The sequence below is a fragment of the Odocoileus virginianus genome, chromosome 7 (assembly GCF_023699985.2).
Source record: "Odocoileus virginianus isolate 20LAN1187 ecotype Illinois chromosome 7, Ovbor_1.2, whole genome shotgun sequence".
In the NCBI taxonomy this organism is placed as follows: Eukaryota; Metazoa; Chordata; class Mammalia; order Artiodactyla; family Cervidae; genus Odocoileus; species Odocoileus virginianus.
In genome coordinates, this window is record NC_069680.1 from 42,986,277 (window position 1) to 43,005,344 (window position 19,068).

At 41.5% G+C, this 19,068-nt stretch overlaps 1 long non-coding RNA gene across 2 annotated transcripts in view; it reads right to left on the bottom strand.

The window, feature by feature from the left end:
* LOC139035919 (uncharacterized) overlaps nt 1-10,934 on the bottom strand; it is a 30,226-nt gene extending 19,292 nt beyond the window's left edge. For both annotated transcript variants that reach the window (XR_011488570.1, XR_011488571.1), the window contains exon 1: nt 10,754-10,934. This is a non-coding gene — a long non-coding RNA (uncharacterized lncRNA). The remainder of the gene's footprint in view (nt 1-10,753) is intronic.
* Nucleotides 10,935-19,068: the final 8,134 nt, after the last annotated feature.

Below are 19,068 nucleotides of genomic sequence, written 5' to 3' on the forward strand. Positions count from 1 at the left end.
TTGTCTTTGCTCTATTTGATTTCCTGATATTTAATGCTGTCATGAACAGAGGGTCCAGCAAGGCTTTTTCCCAATAGAAGGCTCTGCTAGCTTCCTGCTCTCCCTCGCCTGTGGTCTGCCCATCCACGCAGTGACATTCTTAAGCTCCAATCTCACAGGACACATCACACATTCTGAACTGCACCCTGCATTTTCGTGGTGTCTGAACACATTTTAAAAAACTGTTCTCGTGAACAGTATTTGGACACGAGACAACTAATTTCCTGCATCATGTGTGGATTTCAGAACAATGCCAGAGGGGCTAAGAACACACTTTCTCTGTTGACTACACTAAAATGTTTTCAGCATCTGCCTAGGGCCAGAAGTTTATCTTCTCCAGTATATTAAGAACACTAAGCTGGAGAGCCCATGTTAAAGAAAGAACATTTATTTAGCCAAGTGCTTTTGAAATCATTTTTTGGGGGGAGTTCTGAGATAGCACTGAAGAATAAAGTGCCTCAACTAGCGCTGACCTGATCACCTACAAGCAAAATTTAAACAGAAAAGTCTGGTTTCTCTCTGCCCCTTCCCTTTTAACCCCTCTCACCAGTTTTCTTATTAGTTAAAGGTCATTAATAGTTGGCTGATGTGGTAGATTGTTAATACATTGTGTTAGTGAAGGTCATTTTCATCTGACCGGAAGTCCAAGTAAATTTAAATTCAGAAGAAGTAAGTCATCATTTACTCTTTTTCTCATTACTCAATAAAAAAATTCAGACTTCCAACACTTTTTTTTTTTAAACTTCTCTCCATGTGTTTATTTATTTATTTATTTTTGACCACACCACAGAGCATGATGTGGGATCTTAGTTTTCCGACCAGGGATGGAACCTGCAACCCCTGCATTGCAAGTGTGGAGTCTTAACCACTGGACTGCCAGGGAAGTCCCACATTCAATACTTTTTAAAAAGAAAGCGTTGATCTGTGTAAGGAAAAGATGAGCCTGATTGAGACTTATCACAGTTACTTGTGAGAGATGATGTGCTGTGAAAAATTTCAGCAAGGGACTCATTAGAGTCGCATGATATAAAATTTGAGATTTTAGGATTTAAAAATATGTTTATATTTAGATAAAAAATTGGGATCTGAGGGATCATGTTATAAATAACAGATTATAAACAGGTGATCCACACATTACATGGAGTCCATAGATGTGTTTGTTTGGCCTAAAGAGAACTCATAGAATTTAAAATTATTCCCAGCATTCTAAAATGGGAGAAAAAAAAATACAAGAGCATCTTTATGATCTTGGGTTAGGCAAAAATTTCTTAGCTAAAACACCAAGATCATGATCACATAAAAAAAAATAAGTTGGGCTCTAGAAAAATTAAAAACTTGTGTTTTTGGAATATACTGTTAGAAGAATGAAAGCTGAGTCATGGATTGGAAGAAAATAGTTGAAAATCACATATCTGATAAAGGACATGTATAAAGCTTATAGAAAGAACTCTGGAAAATAATAAAAACTCAATAATATGAAAATAAATAACCCAATAAAATTGGGCAGAAGATTTAAATGGACACTTAAGCAAATGAGATATATGGACAGCAAACAAACGCATAAAAAGATATTCAACTGAAGTAAGGAATATATTTAAGGGAATGTAAATTAATGCAAATTAAAACCACAGTGAGATATCACTGGTGAAGTGATAGTGAAGTCACTCAATCATGTCTGACTCTTTGCGACCCCATGGACTGTAGCCTACCAGGCTCCTCCATCTATCGGATTTTCCAGGCAAGAGTACCGGGGTGGGCTGGCATTACTTTCTCCAGGGGATCTTCCCAACCCAGGGATCAAACCCAGGTCTCCTGCATTGCAGACGGATGCTTTACCAACTGAGCCACCAGGAAGATATCACTACACAACTATTAAAATGGCTAAAATTAAAAAGACTGGCCATATTGAGTGTTAGCAAGCATGCAGAGAAATGGAACTCTTGTACACTGCTGGTAGGAGTATAAAGTGGTAACTGCCATTCTGGAATCAGTTTGGTAGTTTCCTAAAAAGTTAAATACTTAGTATATATATATGTGCTTATAAATTGCACATTTTGTTTTTATTTAACTTATTTTTTAGCAAGTATAGTTGATTTATAATATTATGTCAGGTATTCAACATCAGTTCAGTTCAGTTCAGTCACTCAGTTGTGTCCAACTCTTTGCGACCCCATGAATCGCAGGACGCCAGGCCTCCCTGTCCGTCACAAACTCCCGGAGTCCACCCAAACCCATGTCCATCGAGTCGGTGATGCCATCCAGCCATCTCATCCTCTGTTGTCCCCTTCTCCTCCTGCCCCCAATCCTTCCCAATATTAGGGTCTTTTCCAACGAGTCAACTCTTCACATGAGGTGGCCAAAGTATTGGAGTTTCAGCTTCAGCATCAGTCCTTCCAATAAACACCCAGGACTGATCTCCTTTAGGATGGACTGGTTGGATCTCCTTGCAGTCCAAGGGACTCTCAAGAGTCTTCCCAACACCACAGTTCAAAAGCATCAATTCTTCGGCGCTCAGCTTTCCTCACAGTCCAACTCTCACATCCATACATGACTACTGGAAACACCATAGTCTTGACTAGACAGACCTTTGTTGGCAAAGTAATGTCTCTGCTTTTAAATATGCTATCCAGGTTGGTCATAACTTTCCTTCCAAGGAGTAAGCATCTTTTAACTTCAATTGGGAAAGGAGTATGTTAAAGTTATATATTGTCACCCTGTTTATTATCTTATATGCAGAGTACATCATGTGAAATGCCAGGCTGGATGAATCACAAGCTGGAATCAAAATTGCCAGGAGAAATATCAACAACCTCAGATATGCAGATGATACCACCTAATGGTAGAAAGCCTACCACCCTAATGGTAGGATGATATCACCCTAATGGTAGAGAGCCTCTTGATGAGGATGAGAGAAGAGTGAAAAAGCTGACTTAAATCTCAGCATTCAAAAAAACTAAGATCATCGCATCCAGTCCCATCACTTCATGACAAATAGATGGGGAAAAATGGAAACAGTGAAAGATTTTATTTTCTTGGGCTCCAAAATCACTGCAGACAGTGATTGAGCAATGAAAGTAAAAGATGTTTATTCTTTGGAAGAAAAGCTATGACAAACCTAGACAACATATTAAAAAGCAGAGATATCACTTTGCCAACAAAGGTCCATCTGGTTAAAGCTATGGTTTTTCTAGTAATCATGTAAGGATGTGACAGTTGGACCATAAAGAAGGCTGAGTGCCAAATAATTGATGATTTCAAACTGTGATGCTGAAGACTCTTGAGAGTCACTTAGACTGCAAGGAGATCAAAACAGTAAATTCTAAAGGAAATCAACCCTAAATGTTCATTGGAAGGACTGATGCTGAAGCTCCAATACTTTGGCCACCTGATGTGAGGAGCCAACTCATTGGAAAAGACCCTGATGCTGGGAGAGACTGAGAGCAGGAGGAGGAGGGGCAACAGAGAATGAGATGATTGGATGGTATCACCAACTCAATGGACATGAGTCTGAGCAAACTCTGGGAGATGGTAAAGGATAGGAAAACCAGGCGTGCTGCAGTCCATGGAGTTGCAAACAGTTGGACACCACTTAGCGACTTAATAATACTCCATTTAAAGTTATTACAAAATAATGGCTATATTTCCCTGTGCTGTACAATAATATACCTTGTTGCTGATCTATTTTATACAGAGTATTTTGTATCTCTTAATCCCTAGCTTCTCTCCTCCGCACCCCCCACCCTACCACCATAACACCTAGTCTGTTCTCTATAGTTATGTGTCTGTTTCTATTTTATTATAGACATTCATTTGCTTTATTTTTTAGATTCCACATACAAGAGAAAATCTACAGTATTTGTCTTTCTCTTTCTGACTTAGTTCACTTAGCATAATACTCTCCAGGTCCATCCACATTGTTGCAAATGACAGTATTTCATTCTTTTTTTCTATGGCTGGAGTAATGTTCCATTGCATGTACATGCCTCATTTTCTTTATCCATTCATCTGACATTTATTATCAAGTGGTACTTTTTAAATATATGCAATTTATTATTTGGCAATTATATTGCAATATCCTCATTAAAAACTGGTGTACTACATCTAAATCTTTTGTATATTGGGTTTCTCTTACAAATGAAGCAAGACACCAACAGGCTGGAGCAAGGAAACCACTGATTACTTTCAACAGGATGTCTCCCGTGTGTTCACTGTGAACTGAATTAGTTTTACTTCACTTGTGGAGCCTGTCTGTTTGGCCTTTGCCGGTTGTTGACTTTAGAGCCCTAGGCTTCCATGCTTCTTGTACACATCTGAGTTTTCAAACGTACTCCTTGCTTCCCAGGTTAAGTCCCCTTTACATCAGTTTTTCAGGTGTAAGCCTGGTGTCAAAGTTCACTAATACAGAATGGAAGATGCCAAGTGGTGATGAACACAGAGATTGGAGAGCTATGTCTACAAACCAAGAGCCATTAGAATTATTAGTGACCATCAGAGTGAGAAAGCGGCAAGGAAGGATTCCTTCCAAGAGCCCTGCGGTAAACTTGGTTTTCTTTAGGCATCTGTCTCCATCAAAAATCTGCCCTCTTTTATTAAGGGATTTCATCTGAGACTGGAGTATATCCTTGATTCTCTGCTTGTGTCAAAAGATGTATAAAGGCTGCCTATCTAGAGAAGGATATGATATTTCTACAAATGCAGAGGGTGTAGCACAGAGCTTGGAGGTTGGAAGTGGAAAGAGAGTAACTCAGCCTGGATGTTTCTGGCCAGGTCAAATTTAGAAGACACCTCTTTTATTATTATTTTATTCTTTTTGAGTGAATAGCTCTCATCCTTTTGAAATGAATGTCAGTTGGTAAGCATAGACAAGCGTGAGTACACTCTCCATTCCACATTCATGAAGGGACAGAAGAGTGGTCTAACTTTTATATGGTGGTCTAAGTTTATATCGTGAGATGTATATTCAGAGTCAGACATGATGGCCTTAAATTAATCACAGTGGTGGCCATGCCATGTTTTTTTAATAAAGTTGCCAGCTTCCACCGTCTGAAACATCTCTGAAACTCTTTTTCTTTGCTAACTTTTGTAAAACCTTGCATTGGATTATTTTGAAAGTCCTCAAGAATGTTAAACTCCTTGATTTTTTTTTTTTTTAAGAGTTTGATTTTGGGCATGGAATGGGCTTCCCTGGTGGCTCAGATGGTAAAGAATCTGCCTGCAATATAGGGGATCTGGGTTTGATCCCTGGGTTGGGAAGATTCCCTGCAGAAGGGAACGGCTACCTACTACAGAATTCTTGCCAGAAGAATTCCATGGATAGAGGAGCCTGGCAGACTACACAGTTCATGGGGCTGCCAAGAGTCGGACATGACTAAGCGACTAATGCTTGCACTTTCACTGTGGGTTGAATAGTAAACTCTTAAAATTCACATATACGTGGAATCTCAGAATATGATCTTTCACGGAAATAGTGTATTTGCAATTATAATTAAAGAGGTCATAGTGAATTAAGGTGGGCCCTAAGTTCTATCTGTCTCTCTGGTGGCTCAAAGGGTAAAGAATCTGTCCGAAAATGGCAACCCACTCTGGTACTCTTGCCTGGAGAATTCCATAGACAGAAGAGCCTGGTTGGTTATAGTCCATGGAACTGCAAAGAGTTGGACACAACTGAACGACTCACTTTAAGTCCTATCTAACTGAAGTTTGTATAAGGAAAGGAGAAGAGGCACACAGACAAAGATTCACAGGGAAGATGCCAAGTCATGATGGACGCAGAGATTGGAGAGCTATATCTACAAGCCAAAGAGCATCAGAATGTAATAGGGACCATTCAGAGAGAGGAAGAGGCAAGGAAGGATCCTCTCCAAGAGCCTTTAGAGAGAGCGCGCATAGCCCTGCTGAAACCTTGAGTTTGGACGTAGCCTCCAGAGCTGTGAGAGGATTTCTGTTGTTTAAGCCACCCAGTGTATGGTACTTGGTGACATCGGCCCTAGAAAACTAATATGGGAACTAAGTTGAATGCCTGTAAAAATAATCAAGCTGAGTAATTGTGCTGCTAGTCAAAAAATTCCATGATTACCTAACAAGATTGATTTTTATCTCAGGCTGAACTTAGATGACATGGGAATGGCTGCCTTTCATGGCCAGCAGGCTAAGACTGGTGCTTTTAGCATCATTTCATTGATCCCCCTAAAACCATAGTATAGTAGCTCATCTCCATTTCATAGGAGAAAAAAAAAATCTAAGGAGTTGACAGTTTAGAAAACTTGACTACACTCATGCAGCTGGTAATGGTCAGAATTCAAAATTTACGCTCCTTTCATTACACCACACCGAGTCGCAATGTCTGAAGATGCCTTCCAAAAATGTTTGAGCAATAGACATACCTCTGAACTAATTGTACTATACCCCAAAGTGAGGGATTTGCAGAATGGCTCTCTTGAACAGTAAGTTCTGATATTTTTGTTGAAAAGATTCCCTGTCATAACTTTGCAGCCACACCTTGTCTATATTATGTTAGATTCTTTGCCTGCTTAACTTATCACTCCCGGAGGAGGCACTGGGACTTCTTTTCCATCTTGTACTGAACTGAAAAAGCTGTCAACGGTTAGTAAATAATCAGTATTTAAGTGATCCCTACAAATTATGACCCTCAGGCTAGAAGACTAAAGAAAAAAAATACTCTGTTATGCAATTTTCCACTCTTTTAGTAATCTTAACAGTGTGGGTCATGTTAGTCCTAGTTGAGTATTATAATCCAAACAACATTTGACTCTGAACACAGAATGAGGTTCAGGAATCACCCTGGCTGTGTATTCTAAGACCACTCATGAGAGCTGGTCGGGCTGTTTTGACCTTTCCAGTATTTGCAAACTGGCTGGTCTTTTTGTCCCTCCTCTGCCTACATGGCACTTAGCATGCACAGAATAATAGAACAATGGTAACATTTTAATTTTCTTCTTTTTTTCCTTCTTTTTTAATCTTTGAAGAAGCACCAGCTCAGCCCTATTGGTTGGGTAAGTTGAGGCCCAGCTTGCATATTTGCTGGTGCTCCACCCTGAGAGGAGTCAGGCTTGAGTGTATCTATTCCTCTATGAATCTTTGTCATTCTCTGTCCCCAGTCCGAGAAACTGGCTCACCCCTGTGGAAGGGGATGTTTACAAACTGTCTTCAAGACTTCACCTTTCCTTTTTTCTATGGGTGTGTGTGTGCCTGGGTGAGGCATGTACTGGTGTTTATAATGTGGCATAGAGGGAGAATGCTCTTTGGTTCTGAGGACCAACTTTGGGTTGAGCTTAATCTTAAAAGTCCCCAAATATTAGTAACTCCTCTAAGAAGCATTTCCACACTTGATTTCATGCCACCTTCTCTTAAACCCTTTCTTTTTGTAAAATGAAATCATTGACTCTTTTCCTTTATTCTCAAAGTTTCCCTTCCTGTATAATCAATTGTACCTATATTTTTCTTGTGAATATAAATTTCATCAGCTCTTGCTTTGTCACACTTTGTACTCCAAATTATTTGATAATTAGTTGCTTTGAAGGTAAAATTCAGAAGCTTATTGTTAAAGGTCCACCACACCCTCAATCCCCTTCTAACTTGTTTGTAAAAAAATTCATTCATCCATCCATCCCTCCGTCTATCCATTCAGCAAAACTTGATGGAATACCTGCGCTGTGCCGCGCTTAGTCGCTCAGTCATGTCTGACTCTTTGCGTCCCCATGGACTGTAGCCTGCTAGGCTCCAGTCTAGAATCCATGGGATTCTCCAGGCAATAGTACTGGAGTGGGTGGCCATGCCTTCCTCCAGGGGATCTTCCCAACCCAGGGATCAAACCCAGGTCTCCCGCATTGCAGGTGGATTCTTTACCAGCTGAGCCACCAGTGAAGCCCAAGAATCCTGGAGTGGGTCGCTTATCCCTTCTCCAGGGGATCTTCCTGACCCAGGAATAGAACTAGGGTCTCCTACACTGCAGGCGGATTCTTTCCCACCTCAGCTACCAGGGAAGCCCGTTGAATACCTAACAAGTGTCAAACACTGATTTGCATTGATAACAGAATGCAGCATGGACAGGCCTTGTCCCTCTTCTCATAGAGCGTATAATTTGGAGGCAAAATGGAACACTAAATGTGATCATGCAGTGTGACAGGCTCTATGAGAGAAAGCGCAGGGGGCTGTGAGAAAAGAGAAGAGACAGTCTGGGGCCAAGGGACTCCTTCCTGAGGAAGTGCTATCTAGGCTGAAATCCTGTGACTTCAGCTACCTGGCTGAATCCTGTCAGCCAGGTGAAAGCCAGGGGAAGGGTTTCTTGGTGAGTGAAAGATCGTGTCTCAAGCCCAGAGGTGAGACACCGAAGCACACTCGGGAATGGAAAGAGGTTGGGTGTAGCTGGAGGGCAGAGTGGGGACTTTGTTTTAAGGTCAGTGAGGAACTACTGTAGGGTTTAAATAGATGAGAAAACAGATAAGATTTATCTTTTAAAAGGATGATTCTTGCTCCCCGAGGACAGTGAATCCGACAATGGGACTGGAAACAGAACCAGAGGCCGAAATCTAGATAAGAGATAATTGTAGGAACCAGGAGCAGAGAGACCAAGAGATATAGACCGAGAAATTTAGATGTCATTCGGGTTCCAAATATGTCACACGATTGTATTCACATTGTACATTCACTGCCAGGCAAGCCTTGCTCTTTCTCTGCACGGATTCAAGTTCTACCCACACTGAGGCTGTATGTGACGTCTTCTCTGGCTTTCAACCCCAGTACCTGTATGAATGTTTGTAAGCTATTTTCTCTCTGCACCCCTTATTTCACAAAAAGAATTAATTTGCAATGTCAATTGTTTCCTTAGCATACTTATTTTCTCAAGTGGATGACAAGCAGTAGGAGCAGAAATCATGCTAATACACCTTTTTATTTCGTTCCTCTTCAGTGTTTCCTTCATCTTGTGCTATGTGGATGAGCCAAAAATATGTGTCCTATTGACCAGTTGTGATGCTGCTGTACTTCCAAAAATTCTACAGGTAGCTCTCTTTCATGTTTCATTTTAAATGGCACAATCAACCAATCAGTCTAGTAGTTCAGTTATTCATTTATTCATTAGCTTGTGCCTTTATTCATTCACTTAGTTTGTGCTTTATTCATTCACTCATATTTTTTAAGTCCTTGCTATGTCTTAGGCACTATTCTAGAGTTGATCTATTGCCTTTTTCTCAACCATCTGTTTAATTTTGGGTACTGTGCTTTTTATCACAGAGCCAGACCACTTCTCTTATTTGCCATATAAAACAAGGATTGAATGTACTGGAAATGTTTTTCTGCTATAAGCATAGCTTAGCACATGGTACCCAGATGAGCTGTCTTATGGTATAAAAAGGGGCTAAGGTGTGGACTGATTCCTTTGGCTTCCTAGATGGAGCGCTAGATTTCTGTAGTTGGCAAATGTCTTGCCCAAGGGACTTAGACCTTGGTATTTGAATGTGTACTGGACTGAGTTAATTCTGTCTTGATTTTTAAATAGTTTCTAATGTTTACTCAGTAGAAGCAGAGTTAAATGGTCACAAATACTCCAAAACTCGTGAATCAGAAGAATGTTAGAACCCTAATGTAAAATTCTTAATGTAAAGAAAAATTTGATCTTTTGCCCCTGCTGCCTGACCAGCCCCGAGTAGGCCATTCCTGCCAGGAACAGGCCCTGGACTAACTGTGGTTTGGGAGGGAAGTTTCTGAGTTCCAAAATTCTTCTGAGCTGTACTTGCCATGATTTTTATGCTAGCATTGCATCAAAGCTCTTCTTTGGTGAAGAAATTGCCATATACGATTAAAAATAATTTGGGGGGCAGGATTTCTACCAGGAATTGAACAAACAATGTACTGTCTTATCCTGGTTCTAAATTCCTAATGCATCTGCTTTGTACAGTCCCCATTTCATAAAACTACAATTCCTCATTTGTCTGAGTTCTTTCTGCTTGTGTGCTAGCGGAGTCACACCCCTTTATTTTTGGCCCTCAAGGCACCTTCCCAAGTTTGGGAAAGCCTCTTATTTGAAGTCACAGAAGCCCTAAATAATGCAGTTCTTGCAAGCATCCTTGCTCAACATTTAGCAAGCTACCCCATTGCTCTCCCCCAGCAGAGCAGATATTGTAAAATGGCTGACTCCTCAACTAGTTTCCTGAAGAGAACTCCCAATCTCTGTGCCACTTTCCTGCCAGAGCTACCATCTTGGATTCTGATACTTTTCCAGTTTCTCTCTCTCGAAACTCCCCAGTCAAACATATGGGGCCACACAGAAGAAATCAGATGTTTTATTTGTTTGCTTAATTATTTTTACCTGAAGGTGCACCATGAGTCTGTGAGTCAGCTTCTAGAAATTTCTAGGTTCCACCAGCTTTTGTGCTGGGCCTCAGCCTCTCAGCTGTGATCCTAAAACTTTTCCTCACTGCTAATTCCTTTAGACGTAGACATTTTTTTGTTTGTTTGTTTTTGATACCCGATCTCTGTATCATGGTGTGTGTGTGCTCCGTCGCTCAGTTGCATCTGACTCTTTGCAACCCCACGGACTCTAGCCCGCTAGGCTGCATGGAATTTTCCAGGCAAGAATACTGGAGTGGGTTGCCATTTCCTTCTCCAGGCTCTGTATCATTAGGTCACTTTAATTGGCATGTAACAAAATCCTAGCCTAAACTGGCTTAAACAAAAAGGCAATTCAGCGGCTTACCTAACCTTGGAAGTTCAGGGAGCAAGGTAAGGCACAGCTGAATTCAGAGCTCACAGGGGATTCTTAGGACTCAGTTTCTCTCCACTCCTTGGTTCTGCCTTCTGCTGTGGTCAGCTTTTGTCCCATGTTTCATGCACAGGAGTGGTAGCACTTGGCAATAATAGATACATCCTCTAATTTCCAGGTCCTGTGGAAAAAAAAGTGACCCAAGATGTTCAATAAAATTCTTAACCTATCATTAACCAGAGTGTTTTTCATGTACTCATCCCTGAAGCAGTCACTGTGGCTAGGCTTATGTGGAGTAGCAAAGAACATCCCTGATGTGGGAGTCCTGGTAAAAAGCCCCAAACACAACAAATCAGAAGAGCTATCCCCCTCAGCTCCCAACTTGGGTGGGGAATCCCCTTTTCTCTTTCCACTCACAAAGGATCCAAATTGCTATTGTTTCAATAAGGAAAAGTATTTATTTGTACCTTACACAATTTTTGAAAGCCATTATTGCTATTCAATTCTTGGTATTTACTACAGTGCTGGGAGCAAAGTTAACAAAAGAAAAGCTTATTGAATAAATGAATTACAGGTTGAATGAAGTGATAGTAATTTCTTGGCAGCTCCAGTTCCATTACAGTGACCCTTTCAGGCAGCCCTGCAGGGATTCAGACTACAGAAGAGTTCAGTGCCTGCCACAAACATGTTTGATCTGCTGCAAAATACATCCATTTTCAAGAATGTAATGCTTATGTGAGGTAAAGCTTGGAGGTTACCACCCCCAAATTAGCATTGCTAGTCTGTGCATGTGTGCTCAGTAGCTCGGTCATGTCTGACTCTTCGTGACCCCATGGACTGCTGGCCACCGGCTTCCTCAGTCCATGGAGTTTTCCAGGCAAAAATACTGTAGTGGGTTGCCATTTCGTACCCCAAGGCCAGGTTGACATTAAAGGATACACGACCCTGTAAAACCATTTAAAACCCAGTTGTCAGGGTCTGAATGAACCATCATTATAAACACGTGTATATTCTTTTTACATTCATTAACATTACTTTTTCGGTTTCATAACTGTGGTTGTATTTGTTTTTGAGTTTTTATTTTCAGTTTTATCTTTTGTTTTATTCCCATTTATGTTTTCAAAGTGGAGTAATCTAGACTACATTTTCAAAATTCTTTTTTTTTAAAGTTCATATATCATTTTAGGAGTTTCCCTGGTGACTCAGCAGTAAAAAACAGTCCACCTGCAATGCAAGAGCTTCAGGAAATGCAGTTTCAACCCCTGGATCGGGAAGATCCCCTGGAGAAGGGAATGGCGGCCCACTCCTGTATTCTTGCCTGGAGAATCCCATGGACAGAAGAGCCTAGGGTCTACAGTCCATAGGGTCGCAAAGAGTCAGACACAGCCGAAGTGACTTAGCACTCACACATGTCATTTTAAATGCCATTTGTAGAAGCCCAACAAATGAGTGGAATGTATTAGCTTTTATCTTTTAATAAAGGTTATAAAATTCAACTGTTAAAGATATCTGCTAGCATTATTTTAAATGTGATGTTTTGTCTGAATTGAGAATAGGCAAAGGTTAGCTCACCAAAATTCTATAAAAGTGTTTGAGAAATTTGGCTTAGTCAAGGTATCTTGAATTGGCCTCAACAAAATTGATCAAAACTTTCTTCCTGTTCCCCTTATATGACCGATTAAGAGGACATCAAAGCCTATCCCTGGTAATTATTCTTAATGTTGTTTTATAGGCCTAAAATCTCAATTATAGCACACACATGAAATTTAAATAGAAATTTAAGAGTGAGAAAACTCCTACCTCCTTTATTATTATTATTACCAATAATTATACTGAGGATGGCTACCAGTTATTGATTGTTGACTATGTGCCAGTGACCAGAGAAGGTACTTGGATTCACAATTTAATTGAATTTCCTCAACTACTATAGGTAGTATTTATTCCCATTTCTGAGTGAGGAAACCAAATTAAGAAAACTTCTCTGAGATTTCACACAACCTTGAGAGTTAAATACAAGTCTGCCTAATTTCAAAGCTCACAATTTCCATTTCAGTCCTATTAACTGAAAGATTTAGTCTTTATGTCTACAAAACAGAAATAGCACTGCCTCATGAAGTCCTTCTACCTGACCCTGACTGGCCCATTCTAGAGAGGTGCTTCACTTGGGTGGTAGATAATGTGTCCACAGTCTTTGGGGACTGGGCTCCAGTTTTGTGTATCAGACAGCTCCCATGTGACTGCCCCTCACATTTGGACCTTTCATTATTAGTCCTCACACTGGTAAATCATCTGTAAAATTTGTTACTTGATCATTACTTTGTCATGTTTGGGAAAGAAGAGACTAAAGATCTTGATTAAGATGAGTTGGAAGTGGTTATAGTGTTCATAAAAGCTACATATTTCTATCTTGTGTCTTAATTAGTGGATAAACAAGGATGTATCAATCCATTCCCAGACTTTAGCACATTCTTATGACCAGGAAGCCTTCCATTAACAGTAGGCTCAAAGTACCAAGGCATCAGTGGGAAAGGCTCTTCAAGGAGAGTAGCTTTGCTCAAACGGCTTTAAGCAAGAAAAGGAGTTCTTGTAGCTAATGTCGTTGACAAGTTCAGGCAGTTTCAGCTTCAGGCACAGCTTAGTCTAGGGTCTCAAATGCCATTAGACGTCTGTGTCTATGTACCTTTCATCTCTGCTTTCCTCTCTGAGCTTAGTACTCCCGATAACAGGAGGGCCCTCAGAAGCCTCATGCTTACAAGCTATCAGTTTTCACATCCAGAACAAACGCAGTTATTTCTCTCCTAGGAGTACTAGCCCAAATCCTGAGAATGACACTTTGGCTTAGCTTGACTTGACTCATACACCCACTTCTTAAATCAGTTACTGAAATGAAGGAAGAGAACTAGCCAGGTCTGGGTTATATACTGTCTTCTGGAACTTTAAAGTGGAATTAGCCCCTTCAGAACCATAAATTCTGGAAATGTATAGAAAAATGTTTTTCCAAAAGAAAGTCAGGAAGAAGGAAGACCAAAGGAATCAACCAATCAATTAACCACCATCACCAACAAAAACATAGGTGTCCACCATATATTTTCTATATCTCAGTTTCTCTATCTGGAATCAAACCTGACTCCAGAATACTGGGCTCCTGTGTACCGACTGGTGTGGGGGAAGCAGGCAGAGAAAGATGTGGTATATAGGCTAGCATTAGTCAGGGTAACAAAGATGAGCTCTGGGCATTCTAGTGACCCAGAGAGCCTGCAGTCTATAGTAACTATTGCTAAGATAAGAATGGGTCCCAGCTGGGAATGTTTCCCAGTTGGGGAATGGGTGAGGGAGAGCAAGATCCATCTTGAGGAAAAACAGATTTATTTTCAAACATCCATTTGGGATGATTGTTAAACAAGCCTTTTAGAACACTTCCAAGCCCCTGCTGGGTTGCTCTCTTAAGATGTGACATTTGGGAGAAAACACCCACTGTTACTAGTGACTAGAAAATAAGGATGAAGTAGGAAACTACGTCAAACGATACAGGACCATCAGGAACAGGAGTGATGTGTGTGGCACTGAGTTAAATAGAGTTGTTTCGGAAGGGTGTGGATTAATATAGTTTGTGGAAATCACTTTCTTATCAGTTGGGTAAAAATATTAAAAGGATTTGCATTTATGTTTCAACATTTTCAGTAAGAAAGAAAGATAACAGCACCCCCCCAAAATCTTGTCTTTTCATTGGTAGAAAGTGATGCTCACTCTGTGAGTTGTATTTAATATAGAAAGCCAAGGAACCTTTGGTTCAGAGCAGAGGATCCTGGGAACACATTACTAGATAATAGAATAAATTACAGGCCATCCAGGAAAATAAAATCAAGGGCCTCAGCTGTAAAGAGAAACCCAAGTTCAGAAGATGCTCTTGGAGTAGAACACTTATAGATCAAATAAAAATTCTTATGAATTTTCTAAACTCAGAAATTTAATTCAATTGGGTATTAGAGAAAAACTCTTGATGCTTTCAAATTTTAAAAAGGGGAAGAAAAAAAGAGATACCCTGTTTTCTGGTTTCCTGTCCTGTGAAAAGTGCCAGAGAGCTGGGCTCCAGGGCTAATGGATGCCACATGGAATGGATGTCCCGTCCACTTGAGGAACCAAAGTAAGTACCTCCTCCATCCTCAAGTGGATATTGGCTAAAGCAACTCACCGTGTGCCTGTCAAAATATAAACTTAGGATGGCATATGGGATTAGAGAGGGAGCAGAGGCCCTCAGGGGCTCACCTAGTAGCTCAGGTGGTAAAGAATTCACCTGCAAAGCGGGAGACCTGAGTTTGATCCCTGGGTTGGGAAGATTCCCTGGAGAAGGGAACAGCTAATTCCAGTTGAGCTATTTCAAAAGGATGCTGTTAAAGTGCTGCACTCAATATGCCAGCACATTTGGAAAACTCAGCAGTGGCCACAGGACTGGAAAAGGTCAATTTTCATTCCAATCCCAAAGAAAGGCAATGCCAAAGAATGTTCAAACTACCACACAATTGGACTCATCTCACACGCTAGCAAAGTAATGCTCAAAATTCTCCAAGTCAGGCTGCAACAGAATGTGAACTGTGAACTTCCAAATGTTCAAGCTGGATTTAGAAAAGGCAGAGGAACCAGAGATCAAATTGTTAACATCCTTTGGATCATCAAAAAAGCAAGAGAGTTCCAGAAAAACATCTACTTCTGCTTTATTGACTATGCCAAAGCCTTTGACTGTGTGAATCATAACAAATTGTTCTTCAAGAGAACAGTTCTTCAAGAGATGGGAATACCAGACCACCTGACATGCCTCCTGAGAAATCTGTATGCAGGTCAAGAAACAACAGTCAGAACTGGACATGGAACAACAGACTGGTTCCAACTTGGGAAAGGAGTATGTCAAGGCTGTATATTGTCACCCTGCTTATTTAACTTACATGCAGAGTATATCATGAGAAATGCTGAACTGGATGAAGCACAAGATGGAATCAAGATTGCCGGGAGAAATATCAATAACCTCAGATATGCAGATGACACCGCCCTTATGGCAGAAAGTGAAGAAGAACTAAAGAGCCTCTTGATGAAAGTGAAAGAGGAGAGTGAAAAAGTTGGTTTAAAACTCAACATTCAGGAAACTAAGATCTTGGCATCTGGTCCCATCACTTCATGGCAAATAGATGGGGAAACAGTGGAAACAGTGACAGAATTTATTTTTGGGGGCTCCAAAATCACTGCAGATGGTGACTGCAGCCATGAAATTAAAAGACGCTTGCTCCTTGGAAGAAAAGTTATGACCAGCCTAGACAGCCTATTAAAAAGCAGAGACATTTACTTTGCCAACAAAGGTCCATCTAGTCAAAGCTATGGTTTTTCCAGTAGTCATGTATGGATGTGAGAGTTGGACTATAAAGAAAGCTGAGCACCGAAGAATTGATGCTTTTGAATTGTGGTGTTGGAGAAGACTCTTGAGAGTCCCTTGGACTGCAAGGAGATCCAACCAGTCAATCCTACAGGAAATCAGTCCTGAATATTCATTGGAAGGACTGATGCTGAAGCTGAAACTCCAATATTTTGGCCACCTGATGTGAAGAACTGACTCACTGGAAAAGACCCTGATGCTGGGAAAGATTGAAGGCAGGAGGAGAAGGAGATGACTGAGGATGAGATGGTTGGATGGCATCACTGACTCAATGGACATGAGTTTGAATAAACTCTGGGAGTTGGTGATGGACAGGGAGGCCTGGTGTGCTGCAGTCTATGGGGCCAAGAAGAGTCGGACATGACTGAGCAACTGAACTGAACTGAATGCACTCCAGTATTCTTGCCTGGAGAATCCCCATGGACAGAGGAGACTGGTGGGCTGCAGTGCATGGGGTTGCAAAGAGTCGGACATGACTGAGCAACTAAGCATAGCACAGCACAGCACATGGGACCTCAGACATTTCCAAGAAAAATGAATTGTATAAGGCCTGGCCTTAGATGGTCTGCAGCTCATTAATCCCCCTTTCCACAGTGGTGGGCTGGCTGCTGGAGATGTGGGCTGCAGATGGGAAGTGCACTTTCCTGGGGTTTTGTTCTATTATCCAGGCCCCTCTTAGGCACCAAAAATATTCATTTCCTGGCATGCCTGTGGATTCGGAGCATGGATGTCCAATTTGCTCTTTGGATAGCTTTGGACAGCTGGCTGGGCCCTGGAATATATGAAAGGGCCAATGGGAACCCACTATTATGCTAGCTTGTGTCTGACTCAGCCATCTTGCAACACCAGCATGACCCTCAGCTGACCTCTCTTTCCTCGATTCTCTTACTTCTGACCATTCCAAACATTGCTGCCAGGTACACCTTCTCAAATCACCAATTAAAGTGGTGAAACCTTGTCTCAAAGATCAGCAGGGACTCTTTGTTTACAGAAGGGTTTTGAATACCTCTATCTCAGATAGGCCAGTGTCGCATCCCCATAGGCCTTCAAACACCTTGCTCATGCCTCCCTCCCAATCTTTGCCCATCTCTTCCCTTGGGCTAGAATTTCTCTTGCACCCCTCACCACCCAGTATCTACCTACCCTCTCCAGACCACTCCAACTCTCAGGGTTTTCTTCAACAGATTGCTTATATTGTACAGCATCTAAACTGCTCCTTGGAAAATTAATTGTGCCATTTTTCTCTTTAGCACATCTTTATGTACTTATGTTGATGCGGGTATAAATTTCTTCCTCTCTTGTCTCTCCCAGAGAGATGATCACATAGGAGATATTTAATAATTATTGAGTAGATGAATACATAACTCAGGGGCATCAATAGCACTGAAAGCATTCTTGTGATTCGAGTAAAACAGGTTAGAAAAATAACAACCTACTCCCAACCTTGTGATTTCAAAATCTGAATTTGCTCTACAGGTAGGTCAGGGTGCCCTTTGTACCACTTGCTTTAATTTTGAGCAAGAAAAGATACTAGAAACAGCTTTCATCAGGGGAATATTTCTACTGTCCATACTCTGCTTAGAGACTTCTAGTGATTTTCTATCAGTACAACATCAATAACAAGCCAGCCCCTGGAATTCTATGCTCTCCTGCCTTCTTGCTCTGATCGGTTCCCACAGACTCCACTTCCTGGTTCCAACCTCATTTTCAGGGAGCTCGAGCAGCCTTCCTTTGCCCCTTTCCTCTCCCAGTCAGATGGGCTGCTTTCCTTGCCTCCTGGGCAAAAAGCTAGAGCCTTCTGAAGTTTTATCTTTAAAGCTGTGTAAAAGCGCCTCTAAAGCTGGAGGGCCAAAGCGGGGGAGGTGCAGAGATCTGATTTACCATTCAGTGTCTGTGACTTGTTGAGATTAAAAAAATAAACAAAAGCAGGCATATTTGAAACATTAAAGATACATCAATTACTTCCAGCTTGTGCTGTTTCCTTTTGAACTCCTCATCTTGTGAATGTTTTTGTCTCCCTGCTCCTGAGAGCCTTTGTCCCCTTCTGGGGTCTGAGGCCCACCCTTCAAGGGAGTCGTGGCCAGGGAGAAGGAAGCCAGGGGAAGTGCGGTTGTCCCCGAGCCGAGCTGGCGCCCTGATGGCTTAGCAAGCCTTGCCTGCCATTCGCTTCCCGCTTACCAAGCTGGCTCTCCACCTGAATGTTTGCAATGAGGGACATGGGTGGATGGAATGTCCTAACTTTTATGGTGGCCGAGCAGCCTAAGCCCTCCACTTGCAGATCCCTGATTCATAGGCAAAGGAGAACAGTGCTGGTGACAGCAAATAATATGAACAAACAGAGGCTGGAATGCCTCCCCTGGTCTCATTTTCACACTCGGTTATCCCTTGTTTGGAAATCTGCTTTCATTTGCTCGGAGTCAACTACAGGGAGAAGAGGAGACTTACAGGATCCCCGGGTGGTCAGGGTCAAATCTTTAGGGGTGACTTAGCCCAGGGCCTGCTGAGGTCAAGTGCTGTATTTTGTGATCTTCCCTGGGACTTCCGTCTCATGGCCAGGACTGTACGCAACTCATAGTTGACTTGAGCATCTGTGAGAAATACAAAGGTTGAAAGCACATTATTGCTAAAAGGGATCTGAGCAGTCAGTCTTCTTTCCATAGATGAGAAAATTGAGGCCCAACAAGTATGTAAAACTCCTCTTGGATTTTTGTCTTCATTCATTTATTTATTCTGCAGATATTTATTTAGTGCTTAGGGCTTCCCAGGTGGCTCAGTGGTAAAGCATCCGTCTGCCAATGCAGGAGACCCGGGTTCCATCCCTGGGTCAGGAAGATCCCCTAAAAAAGGAAATGGCAACCCATTCTAGTATTCTTGCCTGTGAAATCAC